Source organism: Chelonia mydas, chromosome 1, assembly GCF_015237465.2.
Source record: "Chelonia mydas isolate rCheMyd1 chromosome 1, rCheMyd1.pri.v2, whole genome shotgun sequence".
Taxonomy (NCBI): Eukaryota; Metazoa; Chordata; order Testudines; family Cheloniidae; genus Chelonia; species Chelonia mydas.
In genome coordinates this window covers 24,685,354-24,698,427 of record NC_057849.1, presented here as the reverse complement: position 1 = coordinate 24,698,427, position 13,074 = coordinate 24,685,354, and the positions used below count along the sequence as shown (strand labels likewise).

The 13,074-nt window shown below is 41.4% G+C and overlaps 1 protein-coding gene across 1 annotated transcript in view; it reads right to left on the bottom strand.

Annotated features, from left to right (window-relative positions):
* The window catches only part of TYR (tyrosinase), an 84,737-nt gene that overhangs the window by 51,265 nt on the left and 20,398 nt on the right, over positions 1-13,074 (bottom strand). The gene's annotated exons all lie outside the window — the stretch shown is intronic.

The window sequence follows — 13,074 nt, the reverse complement described above, 5'->3', positions numbered from 1 at the left end:
CTCACACAACTTCATGAGGACAACACAGAGAGGACTGTTGCATTTGCTTCAAAGACACTAAGTAATGCTGAGAGAAAATATTCTACAGTTGAAAAAGAAGCACTTGCTTGTGTCTGGGCTACTGAAAAATGGAGAACTTACCTGTGGGGCCGCACGTTCAAGTTGCGCACAGACCACAGCCCTTTGACGTTGCTCACCACGAAAGGACTGGGAAGAGCAGGATATCGTATTGCTCGATGGTCTGCAAGATACTCTCTTTCAATTATGAACTGGAATATAAGCCTGGAAACCAAAATGTGGTAGCTGATTGCCTGCCTTTGCCTTCACCAGATGGTCCACCGGAGGACGAGGATGTAGTAGTTGCACTTATTACAAGCACTCTCACTGCAGTTACAAGAGAACAATTTCAAGTTGCTTGTTCACCGTGTCCAATTCAACAAAAACGATGGGAATTTCTGACAGAGATGGCCCAGTAACCCTAAAAACCTTGACCCAGTTTTGCTGCCTTATTTTAGAGTTTGGGATGAACTTTCTTTGCTCGATGGCTGTGTGCTACAAGGAATACACAGGCTACTTGTGACAGAAGAATTACAGTCAAAACTCCTACAGCTGGCACATGATGCTCATCAAGGAATTGTCAGAACCAAACGATGACCATGGGATCTGTATTGGTGGCCAGGGATGGACTCTCAAACTGAAGCACTCATAAAATCCTGTGTCACTTGCCAAATGCATGATAAGACAGCAGTGACATGTACCCCTCCATCACAGCCTGTTCCTTTTCCTGAATCTGCATGGGAAAAAGTGGTAATTGACATTGTAGGACCCTTTGATACTGCTCCAATTGACTGTCGTTATGCCATCACCTTAATAGACTATTTCAGGAAATGGCCTGAGGTAGCGTTTACATCGCAAATCTCTTCTGCTACAGTAATTAAGTTCCTTTCTTCAGTTTTTAGCAGGGAAGGTAACCCCAAAGAACTGGTTTCAGATAATGGTAGTCAATTTACTTCCCTGGAGTTTGAAACTTTTCGAGCAGAGAGGAACATTTTACACAGAAGGTCATCCCTATATTACCTTCAAGCCAATGGATAAATTGAACAGTTTAACAGAAGTTTAAAAGAGTTTGCAAACGGCTAAACTGGAAGGGCGATTGTGGATACCCTTCACTACTGATTTCTTGCAAGCATACTGGGCTACACGACATGCCACAACGCGAAGATCACCTGCAGAGTTAATGCATGGGAAACAGATGAATACTAAACTGAACATTGCTGGATTGTTAAAGGCAAGACCTGATGCAACAACCAAAGATGATGTGAGGAAAAACAGTTTAACAGAACCAGGCAAAGTATAAGGCTTTCACAGACAAGTGGCGGGGTGCTAAGGAACCAAAGTTTCAGTGTGGTTCCTTCGTTAGAATACAAAAACCTGGAATTTTACGCAAATGGGAACATAAATTCACAGCTCCTCTTAAAATCATAGAGAAGAAGGGACCTTACACATATCGACTTTCTGATGGGCGGGTATGGAATGCTTCTTATCTTGCACCTGCCTATGCACCAAGAGGAGATTATGCCAACACCCAGTCTACATGGATGACTTCACCGTAGTATCAACACAACAAGAGATTGCACTGGAACCGGGGCTTGAGAAATGGCCTGTCAGACCCAGACGACCACCTGTCTGGACTAGAGACTATGTTATGTAGTATCTATAGTGTTTTTAGTGTAATATTTCTGTCAACAGTATAGTGCCTTGTTTCCTATTTGTTCCTGTGGTTAGAACAGCGTTTATTGTAATTGGGAGAGTCTCTTAAGAGAGGAGGGAATGTGGTGTTTAGATGTTGCTTGTAATTATTAGAACTGGGAGCACTGGCTGTTGGGAGTCTGAAAGGACAGGAAGGAAGGGGGAGGAGTTGAAGGGGCTGAGGGAGAGCTACTGAGGGTGCAGCAGCAGCTTGGAAAAGAGGTTTCCACTTTAAAAAATAAAGTCCTGTTGAAGTTTGTTAGTACCTTGTCTGGCTACTACAACAACATGCTGCAGCACTTTCCCTACTGCGTTCTTCGAGGGCTGGTTTAACTCTCAGAGCTCTACATCTGCAAGTGTAGCCATGCCCATAGGTGGAGCTACTATAAGGTGGGTGCATAACTGGTTGGAAAATCATTCCCGGAGAGTAGTTATCAGTTGTTCATAGCCATGATGGAAGGGCATAAAATAGAGTCCTGCAGGGATTGGTTCTGGGTCCGGTTCTGTTCAATATCTTCATCAATGATTTAGATAGTGGCATAGAGAGTACACCTAAAGTTTGCGGACGATATAAAGCTGGGAGGGGTTGCAAGTGCTTTGGAAGATATGATTAAAATTCTAAAGGATCTGGACAAACTGGAGAAATGGTCTGAAGTAAATAGGATGAAATCCAATAAGGACAAATGCAAAGTACTCCACTTGGGAAGGAACACTTAGTTGCACACATACAAAATGGGAAATGACTGCCTAGGAAGGAGTGCTTTGGAAAGGGATCTGGGGGTCATAGCGGATCACAAGCTAAATATTAGTCAACATTGTAATGCTGTTGCAAAAAACCAAAACACCATTCTGAGATGTTTTAGCAGGAGTATTGTAAGGAAGACACGAGAAGTAATTCTTCCACTCTACTCCACACTGATTAGGCCTCAACTGGAGTATTGTGTCCAGTTCTGGGCACCACATTTCAGAAAAGATGTGGACAAATTAGAGAGAGAGTCTAGAGAAGAGCAACACAAATGATTAAAGGTCTAGAAAACATGACCTATGAGGGAAGATTGAAAAAACTGGGTTTGTTTAGTCTGGAGTAGAGAAGACTGAGAGGGGACATAACAATTTTCAAGTACATGAAAGGTTGTTACAAGGAGGAGGGAGAAAAATTGTTCCTCTTAACCTCTGAGGATAGGACAAGAAGCAATGGGCTTAAATTGCAGCAAGGGTGGTTTCGGTTGGACATTAGGAAAAACTTCTTAAGTGTCAGAGTGGTTAAGCACTGGAATAAATTGCCTAGGGAGGTGGTGGAATCTCCATCATTGGGGATTTTTAAGATTGGGTTAGACAAACACCTGTCAGGGATGGTCTAGATAATATTTAGTCTTGCCTTGAGTGCAGGGGACTGGACTAGATGACCTCTCGAGGTCCCTTCCAGTTCTATGGTTCTATGTTTTGATGTGATTTTTTTTTTTTAAAGAAAACAACCTTGGGATAATGAGAATAATAATCCAAAATCAAAATATAGTCTTTACCTGCATATGCAAAGAAATCCACACCAACTTTAGACCATGCCCTTAACTGTTCATTGTTTATCAGCATAGACTATGTTTCCTGTTTAGGTTGATATTTTTGACCTTTCATGCATTTTAACAGTTTTCTTTATCTTCATTTGTGGCCAGTGCAGTATCTCTCTGGCTCTGTGTTTTCATTTCTCCATGCCCAAGTGTCCTTAATGTACTCTTGTGAGCATGTCAGCTTGTAACATCTTAGACACTACTGTTCTATCTCCTCTAAACAACATGCCATCAGTAACAGGCAGTTCTGCTTTGAACTTTAAACTCCACATGCCCCCCACACGTCGCCTATGGCCTCAAGGGTTTAAGAAGATTGATATTTTCTGCTGGTCTTCTTTCCCACCAAAGCCAGCCTGAATCTCTTCCAGGAGTCTGCTGCATTACCCGAGTGTTTCAACTCCTTGCGGACTTTTAGTTGCTCCATCTCTACCAGGACTCCTTTACTCCTTCACCACAGTGCTCTTTTTTCTGTCCTCTCTTCTACCTCACTCTGGTACCATGTGCTATCTTGTGAATTCATAAGAAGGAGAAATAGGCTGGATTCTAAGTAGTAAGGCTTGATTAGAACTTCCCAGTTATCTGTCTAGTGAAGCTGCCACTAGACTGCTTCCAACCACTTCTCCCCATTAGCACCAGTCCAGTTCCCTCTAACAGTGTTTTCCAACCTTTCCTCTGCTGCCGCACACCTTGATACCTTTAATTATTTTGAGGCACACCACCATATTGTGTGAAGATGATCTCGCCTCCTTATTGCCTCGGCTTACCACCCTTGCCATTCACAGTCTGTACAATAAAGTTAATGATGGTAACATTATAATGATCACTTTTATTGTACAGACTGTGACAAGTATGCTTGAATTGGTGTTGGTCCTGCTTTGAACAGGGGATTGGACTAGATGACCTTCTGAGGTCTCTTCCAACCCTAATATTCTATGATTCTAAGTATTTTCAGTCGACTCTCACATTCACACCAACAAGACTCAATAAAAATAAATTGTTTTAATATATGATGAACAACAAATAATACAAAAGTTGTACCAATCAAGAAACATCAACTAAGGATATTATTATGTATCAAGACTTATGGCATTACCTTTTCATCTTTGAGGCACTTCTTCTTTTGTATGACTTTGGAAGTGAACAACATCAAATGCCGAACTCGAAGTCAGAGATCCAAGCCTCGCACTGTCTGACACGGAATGGAACTCTGAATTCAAGGAGCAGAGCAGTGCTGTACTCTGTGATGTACACAAATTATATAAAAAATGAAAAATTAATAACAAAAAACCTTTTAGTGAGACATCTGAGCTTGTCTTGATGTGCAGAGTCTTTAACCCTGGGAGGAAATGTTGACAGTGCCTCTCTGAGCTCTTGGTCCATCGACCGCAGATGTTCTCTTTGTTCCTGATGTAAGTCAGGCTTGAAATATTTAACTCGCACAGGTATGTTGTTGAAAAGGGCAACAGAATGGAGATAGCATGGTCATAGATTACAGGATAGTCGCCTTCCACCAGAAAGAGTCTAACGGTATATCATCAAACTTTATTTTCAAAGTGTGGTCCATCCTTAATTCGGCAAACTGACCTTGAGCCATTATTGTAACAGTCTTAGCACTTTGCGTTGCAGAGGATCTCCAAGGATTTTGGAACCAGTCTATATTAATAGAAGGAAAATAAGAACTGAATTTTTCTTCCAGACTTTCCAAATGCTCAGAAATGACATTGACCAAATTACTGCCAGCAGGATCTGCTGCATTTGCCAAGGAGAACATTTCTATTGTTCCTTTTGCTACTTTTTCACACCAGAGGGCTAACTTAGACCTAAATCCATGCTGTGCTGGAGAGAGATGCTTGCTTTCACCTTGCATTTTCCCGCTCAGTTAATTGAGACAGCAGAATATATCAATCAGATAGGCAAGCATTGTGCAACATGTACACAGATTTGATTGCTGATGTGTTATTGATTTCTCCACAGGTAGGAACATTTTGATCTCCTCTCTCAGCTCATACAAGCATGAGAGAACTTTTTCCATGGGAAAGCCAGCATATTTCAGTGTGAAAAAGTAAACTTGGGTGCTCCACTCCCGTTTGCTTACACAGCAAGGCGAAAAGGCATGATTTTATAAAGTTCATTAACAACAGTTCTTTTGGCAGTGTTTTGGTGATGAGAGTTTCACAGTGCAGGAAACACTGGCTCACCAACACTGGGTTTTGTTCCTGTTCCCTAACCTTGCTTACAAACTCCTTTCACTTTGCCAGTCATGGAGGTTGCTCCAAACACTGATACAATTTTTCCAGTGAGGTTCTCCTTCTTCAAAGTAGACTGTTGTCTCACTGAATATTTCCTCTCCAGTCACGTGACCTGACAGTTCTTTGCAAAACAAAACTTTTTATTTGATACTGTCTCCATCAACGTACCTTACATGAGCCAAAAATTGAGCATGGCCACAGATAACAGTCAGTTCGTCAAGCTGCAATGCAAACTTTCTGCTTGATTTTAATTTTTCTTGGAGCACCATCTCAATATCATCAATGCAGTGACTTATCGTGTTATCTGAAAGAGGAACTTTTTCAGTTTCCTTGGTTGCATATGCACCTAACAATCACTCTTATGATTTCTTTGCATGCTAGTAAAATTAATGTCTCGGCCATTATATGTGGCTTTTTTGCCTTTTCTACAAGCTCAGTGACCACGTAGCTTGCTTCCAGCGCTTTGTCAGAAACAGTTGCACAGTAGATCATCAGTTGTGCTTGATTTTCATTCTGATCCCCCAGCTGCATAAAAAATTATGTCCTTTTTGGCAAGGGATAAATGTTTGCTTGTAAGGTGTCATTTTAACTTACTTGGCACCATGGCATAGTTTGAGAGTTTCTCCCTGCACATGAAATATTGTGGAAGAGGGCAAGATGGTTTACCTGTAGACTAAAATCCATATTGGAGATAGCTCTCACAGAGGTGTCGGTTCACCACTTTCAGTTTTAGTTTTATGTTCATTACTGCAAGTAGAGGTGGAACCACCAAAATCTTTTTTTCTTCAAATATTTGTTCATTTTGGGGTCATACATCTTGAAATTCAACTCTGTAACTTTTGAGATTTTTAAGATCTGAAAAACACACTAACCACCACTTGATTCCCATAATGTCAAGTTCATATGAGTGTAGACTCAATGTTATGTTATCATAGGTCATTCTTAATTTTGTCTCGTGTATATTCATGAGCCAATCCAGAACAAGGCTAGTAAGGTTAAAATCAAAATAACCATGGCAGCTAATGTTAGATAGTGGTCTGTCTTTTGTGCCAGAATTAAAATTTTCAACATTAACATGGAAACTAACATTAAAGCTAAATATAAGAACTCTGGACAAAAGCATGCTCAGTGGAGAAAGAGACATGCACTTGAGAATAATATTTTGGCTTGACAAGCAATTAATAATTAATCGTTTCTTCTCATTCCCAAAATGTGTGTGACTTTCTCTGCTGTTTTTAAATGCAATATAATTAATGACAGTGCTGTTCTGGGTCAGGCTCATTCTAGCTTTTACCCCCAGTGAAATGTAAATATAAAATTTAGGCTTGATTATATGTCTTTTTTTTTTATATATGAATCCTCGTCAAAGACTCATTGCAGCACATTGCATTAATCGGGGCACACCATCTTTGCTTACTTTTTATCCCTCTTAACCTCACTTTGGGGACTGGAATGTGATGCATGTAATATTGAAGGGGGCGTCGTCCTGGAGAGCAAAAGTACAGAATGCCATCCGGCGCTGACACTGATTAAAATACCTGGGAAGGTTTAGTTCTCACATGTAGGTTTTAAAAAAAAATTCCACTGCACACCTCTTCAGGCCTGATGGTTGGGAAACACTGCTCTAACATGTGCTCTGCTTTTAAAGGCCCAGTACATTCTCCTAACAGTGGCAGTGTTATGCAAGCTGTTATGCAATTTAAAGCTTGTCATCTGAACACAATTAAAAATTAACCAGTCACAATGACACACCTTACTCATGGCTGTGAGCATAAACTTTCGCAGTGATCTTATATGCCCATCAAACATATTTATTCAAGGAAGGAGTCTCAGCAAGCAGCATCCAGACTCCCATTCTTCGTGTGGCTTTCTGTCTGTTTAGAGGATGAGACATCATGATCCTGTCCCTTTCAAAAGTATAAATAGCTTCTTGAACCACATGGTCACAAGGTTATTCGCCGGATTCTGTGTTCACTTACTCATGATTTACATTCATGATGTGTCAGGGTTCCCTCCCCACTCTGGGATACAGATGTGGGGACCCGCATGAAAGACCCCCTAAGCTTATTTCTACCAGCTTAGGTTAAAAACTTCCCCAAGGCACACATTCTTCCTTGTCCTTGGATGTTATTGCTGCCACCACCAAGTGAGTTAGACAAAGATTCAGGAAAAGGACCACTTGGAGTTCCTGTTTCCCAAAATATCCCCCCAAGTCCCTTCATCCCCTTTCCTGGGGAGGCTTGAGAATAATAGACCAACCAAATAGGTAAACAAGGTGAGCACAGACCAGACCCTTGGGCTTTTAGGACACTAAAAACCAATAAGGTTCTTAAAAGCAGAACTTTGTAATAAAGAAAAAAGTAAAAGAAACACACCTGTAAAATCAGGATGGAAGGTAATTTTACAGGGTAATAAGATTTAAAACACAGAGGATTCCCTCTAGGCAAAACTTCAAAGTTACAAAAAACAGGACTAAACCTCCCTCTCAGCATAGGGAAAATTCACAAGCTAAAACAAAAGATACTCTCATGCATTTCCTTGCTATTACTTACAGTTTCTATAATTGTAGATGTATCATTTCAGTAGGAGCTGGATTACCTGCTTCGTTTCTCTGTCTCAAGAGGGAACACACAGAGAGCACAAACAAAACCTTCCCCCACATATTTGAAAGTATCTTCTTCCCTTATTGGTCCTTTTGGTCAGGTGCCAACCAGGTTATTTGAGCTTCTTAACCCCTTACAGGTAAAGGAGGGATTTTATGCTACCCTTAGCTGTATATTTATGATATGGTGTAACTCCATTGAATTAACACCACATAAAACTAATGTAATAGGAGAATCAGGTCTGGTGACTTAGAGGTGGAGGGGAATGAATAGATCACACTCTATTAGAGTCAAAGTCCCTTAAGGCATTCAGGGGACTTGCAGTGTGCAAAAGCCTATGCAGTAGCCTTATGCACAGGTAAAGGGTGTGCATCATTTTTGCTGAACAGAACCTGTATAGGCTGTTCTGAAAATCTGGTTTTATATTTTGCTACTATTTGTTTTTCTGTTTAACTCTATTAGAAAAAGAGCGCTGAAAAATGTACTTGAAACTGACATTGTATCAGGTCGGTGGTTTGGGACCAGGTGTCATGTGAGGTACAATTACAGTTCTTGTATCAACCTAGTCCCATGTAGATATTTGTTCAGTTTTGCATAGTATTCTTAACACCGGCCATCTAGTCCATTGTTGCAAGCAAACTTTGTGATGCATTGACAGTACACATGGAAGTAGCAAACTGTTATGATAAGAAGGGTTTGTGCCAGTGAACTTAGTGGGATATATGTAGTATCCAAATGTCCCCCTGTAGCTGCTTTTTCAGTTAAGGTTTTTAATAGAGTGCTGGATGGAGACCAGGGTTCTAATCTGAGCTCTGCCACTGACCTGCTATGTGACCTTATGCATGTTACTTCACCTCTCTGTCTCTTTCCCCTCTTCAGACCCTTTGTCTGTCTTGTCTATTTAGATTGTAAGAATATCTCTTATGCGTTTGTACAGCACCTATCACAATTGGGTCCCAACCTCTGAGACCTGTAGGCACTACTATAATAAAAATAGTATTTGTTCACATTTGTTTTCAATGACCCACTAATACCAGGAGAAGTGTTTGTGGGGCCAGGGTAAGGCCATGTGTTCCTTCTGCTCAATAATTTTACAGGGAACTAAATCTCAGTATCAGAGCATAGGGTGTTCACATGACCAGGAAATCTTGTAGAACATCAGGGATGGGGACACTGTTAGAATATAGATATTCAGACCTGCCTGTAAGGCCTATACTTTAAGAACTTAGGTGTATTTTTATCACTTAGCTAGTTATTGAGGTATAAAGCAAAAAATCAAAATCACAGTCCGCCTGTGTATGGGCCTTCTCTCACTAGGATAGTCTGAGGCCTTTGGCTAAGCAGCAGGGTCACATCCTCACATCCCAAACTAGTCACATTGAAATAAGGTGGTACTGGGCTTTTACAAAGACAGTCCTGTTCTGATCATGCCCATCACCACCAGATAAAGAAACAGATCTTACAATAGCATCCTGTCTGGCAAGAAATCACTTATCAATGGTTGTGGTTGTGAAACCCTCATTTCTATATGTTCTATCTTTATGGCCCCCACTTTTCTATTGTTAATCTGTCTGGTTCTCTAATTGTTTTTGTCTGCTGTATAATTAATTTTCTTAGGTGTAAGTTAATTAGGGTAGTGGGAAATAATTGGTTAGAGAATTATGTTACAATATGTTAGGATTGGTTAGTTAAATTTCAGTAAAATGATTGGTTAAGGTATAGTTGAGAATATTACTACACAAATTGGGGTCAAACAGGAAGTACAAGGGAAATTGGAATCATGTTTGTTAAGGGGCAGGGAACGGGAACAGGAATAGGGAACGGGGAACAGGGACACAGGCAAGGCTCTGCAGTGTCAGAGCTGGGAAGGGGGGAGGGGGGTAAATGCTGTGGCATCAGAGGTGGGAACGGAGCACTGGGTAACAGACTATCAGAGATAAGCCTGACTGATGTGAAGGGCTTCGAAATATGCTTGCTTGGAAACTAACCCCAATAAACATCGCATTGTCTGCGCTTCGGACTTCTGGTCTATTGCTGCTTGCTGTCTGCGTGACAAGAACCAGGGAAATGGGAGGGTTGCGGGAAAGCCCTCTAACAGACATCTCTGTGAAGCCAGCAAGAGGTCAATCGCCACCAGGGTCTTTATATTGTGCAACGCATCTAAGACAAGGGAGTTATTCCATATTCACACTGGGGTAGCTGAAAGCCAAACTGAGTAGAGTGTTGCATACAAGTATCTGAATGGAGAGGAATGGTTTAAGCTGTTCCATGGGGAGATACACTCTCACCCAGAGTGATGGAATGAAACTCGGCAAAACTAGAATATTAGGAAATATGTAACAGCAATGGCTCAGAGCATCTCCTCCCATGGAAATGCACATGGGAGGATGAGGGGTGGTGCTGGGAAGGAAGACTCCTCTCCCGGCAGAGGGTTTGCAGAGTCATTTTCAGGAGACTGGGATGAAGAATTTTGCTCCACGGAATTAAGAGGGGGTTCTGGGTGCAGGTCCTTGGTCTTTGCAGAGCTTGTGGGGATAAGTGGGGAAAAGGGGAGACTCAGTCTGTGCCTTTGGTCACCCCTGCCCCTTCCAACATCCTCCACACCTGCTCCCTAGCAGGGTGGCTCCATTTTGACTTTTCTACAAGAACTTCCAATAGCCATGACTGCTCTCGTAAAGGAGGATCCCCAGAACAGACAGAGGGAGCCTGCAGAAGTGGGCTGTGTTGCCTTCTTTATGTAATCTCTGCAGAACAGATGAGGAGAGGAGGTTCATGCTCTTAGTATCACCACAGACTCAACCTCTCCTCCCCAAGCCCATCTTTCCCTGAGGTGGAACCTGTGAAGACCCCTCAGCAGTTCCGGGAGCAGGGTAGTATCTGACCATCCTTCCCACCCCCTTAAAACCAGAACAGAAATTAACCTATCATGGATCTTAATGGGCCACTTAGTCTCCCTTGGAGTGTAGTTGATGCTCTTTCACTGGAACCATTTAAATCTGGACTAGCCAAAGCCCCAGTTAATATATTGCCAGCAGCCATCATTCACTGGCTTTCTATGATTCTTTTAAATTAGCATGTGTGTGTGGTGGAAGAATGGGTGTTGGGATAGAAGAAAGATATCAGTGTCCAACTTCTGAGGGGTTATTATAAAGAACAGTGGATTTGCCATATATATATTATAAAATATGCCTCAATGTCCTTTCAGCTGTAGCACAATCCAAATTAAAGCAATAACCCATTCACAATGTTGTTGGGAGCACATGCTAAGATATTAACAAGTCTCAACACAAATTGCTCTGACTGTGCGCAACAGCCATGAAATTAAAGTGACGAAGACACCGCACTGGAGAAAGGGTTCCATGGATTAATCAGACAAAACATTGATTGCTAGTTTTAGCAGACTGCAAAATAAGAATTAAAATAGGTCTTCCCAACCTATTCAGGTACTGCAGGTTTTAAGTGCTTTCTTGATTATTGTGCAATTTTGTTGGACATCTGTGCTACTGCCTTTTAATATACCTTTGAAAAATTTATATATATTCTGGGATAGCTCTTAAAGTGTTTTTTGATGCAGCTTGCATGAAGAAGCTATACAAAAATAAATTCTAATTGTAATATGAAACATAATGTCAACACTCTAACATTCCCTGCCTGCCTTTCTGACATCCAGACACCAATTTAAGCTCAGCAGTGGAAAAAACTGAGCTCTTCATTTTTTTTTTCTCCAAAGCCCTTTCACACGCCTTCCATTCTCATGAAGCAGGGACAACACTTTCATCCTACCTGTCATTTGGGCCTGTAATCTGGGTGTCTTTTTTGACTCTTTTCTCTCTGTAGACTCACACATCCAGGCTGTGTCCAGGACGTGCTGCCTTTTCTTGTGCAACATCTCCAAGATCCAGCCCTTCTCTTTGTCCATGCTGCTAAAACTCTGATTTAGGCCCTCATAATTTCATGTTTTGACTACTTTGCTGTCCTCCTTTCTGGCCTTGACATCATCTCCCCCTGCCTCCCAATGCTTAAATCCATTCAAAACACAGCAGCAAAAAAAAAAAATCCATGTTCCTGGTTCTCTGGCTTGTCTGTCCAGCTATATCACCTCCCTCTTTCCAAAACCTCCACTGCCTCTCCATTTCCACTGCATCAAGCACCAACTATTTCCAGGCCTGGGGTCATTCAATGTCTGAAATCGCTTGTGGCTTCAATGGAGTCACTCCAAATCTTTCACCAGTGTGAGAGGAGACTTTGGCCCACAGTTCGGATCTGAGAATATTTCACTGTATGTTGTGAAGGAGGTAAAGTGTTTTATGGCACCCACCATTGCACTGAGAATGATAATCATTAATAATAATTCATAAATTTAAAGTCTTCAACTGCTGGTCCTTGCTGCAATTTTCGTGTTGTGGTGGAATATGATTGTGGCCCTTTGTTGTCGCCATGTTTTGGGAGAAGGTTACATACCTGCCAGCTATGTGGGGCATTAATGGAAACCTGTCCTGCCCCATGCCCCGGGCATATGAGGCAGCACTGAAGCAGTTAATACGAACATTTTATAAATAGAAATAATCTTCCAGTATCATTAGTAAGGTAGCAAGATTCAAAAAGGGGCTGGCTTATAGTTAATTGTGCCTTTTGCAACTTTTCATTAAGGCAAAGTTGCAATAAAATGTTAACATGCTACATCTTATATTTGTTATTACTTACTCAGGATCAGGTTAATATTCAAGGAACCTGGCTAAAGATTCTGGCTTGCTGGCTGAGGTGCTCTCCTCCTCTGAATACGCTAAAAAGGGTGACCAAATTTCTAACTACCTATCTTCGTTTTGGCACTTCTCTTGTGTATGTACTTGGTATAAAAGTTTGTCCTTATTTTACTATACCACTTCCATAGGAGGAGAAGTCACGTTT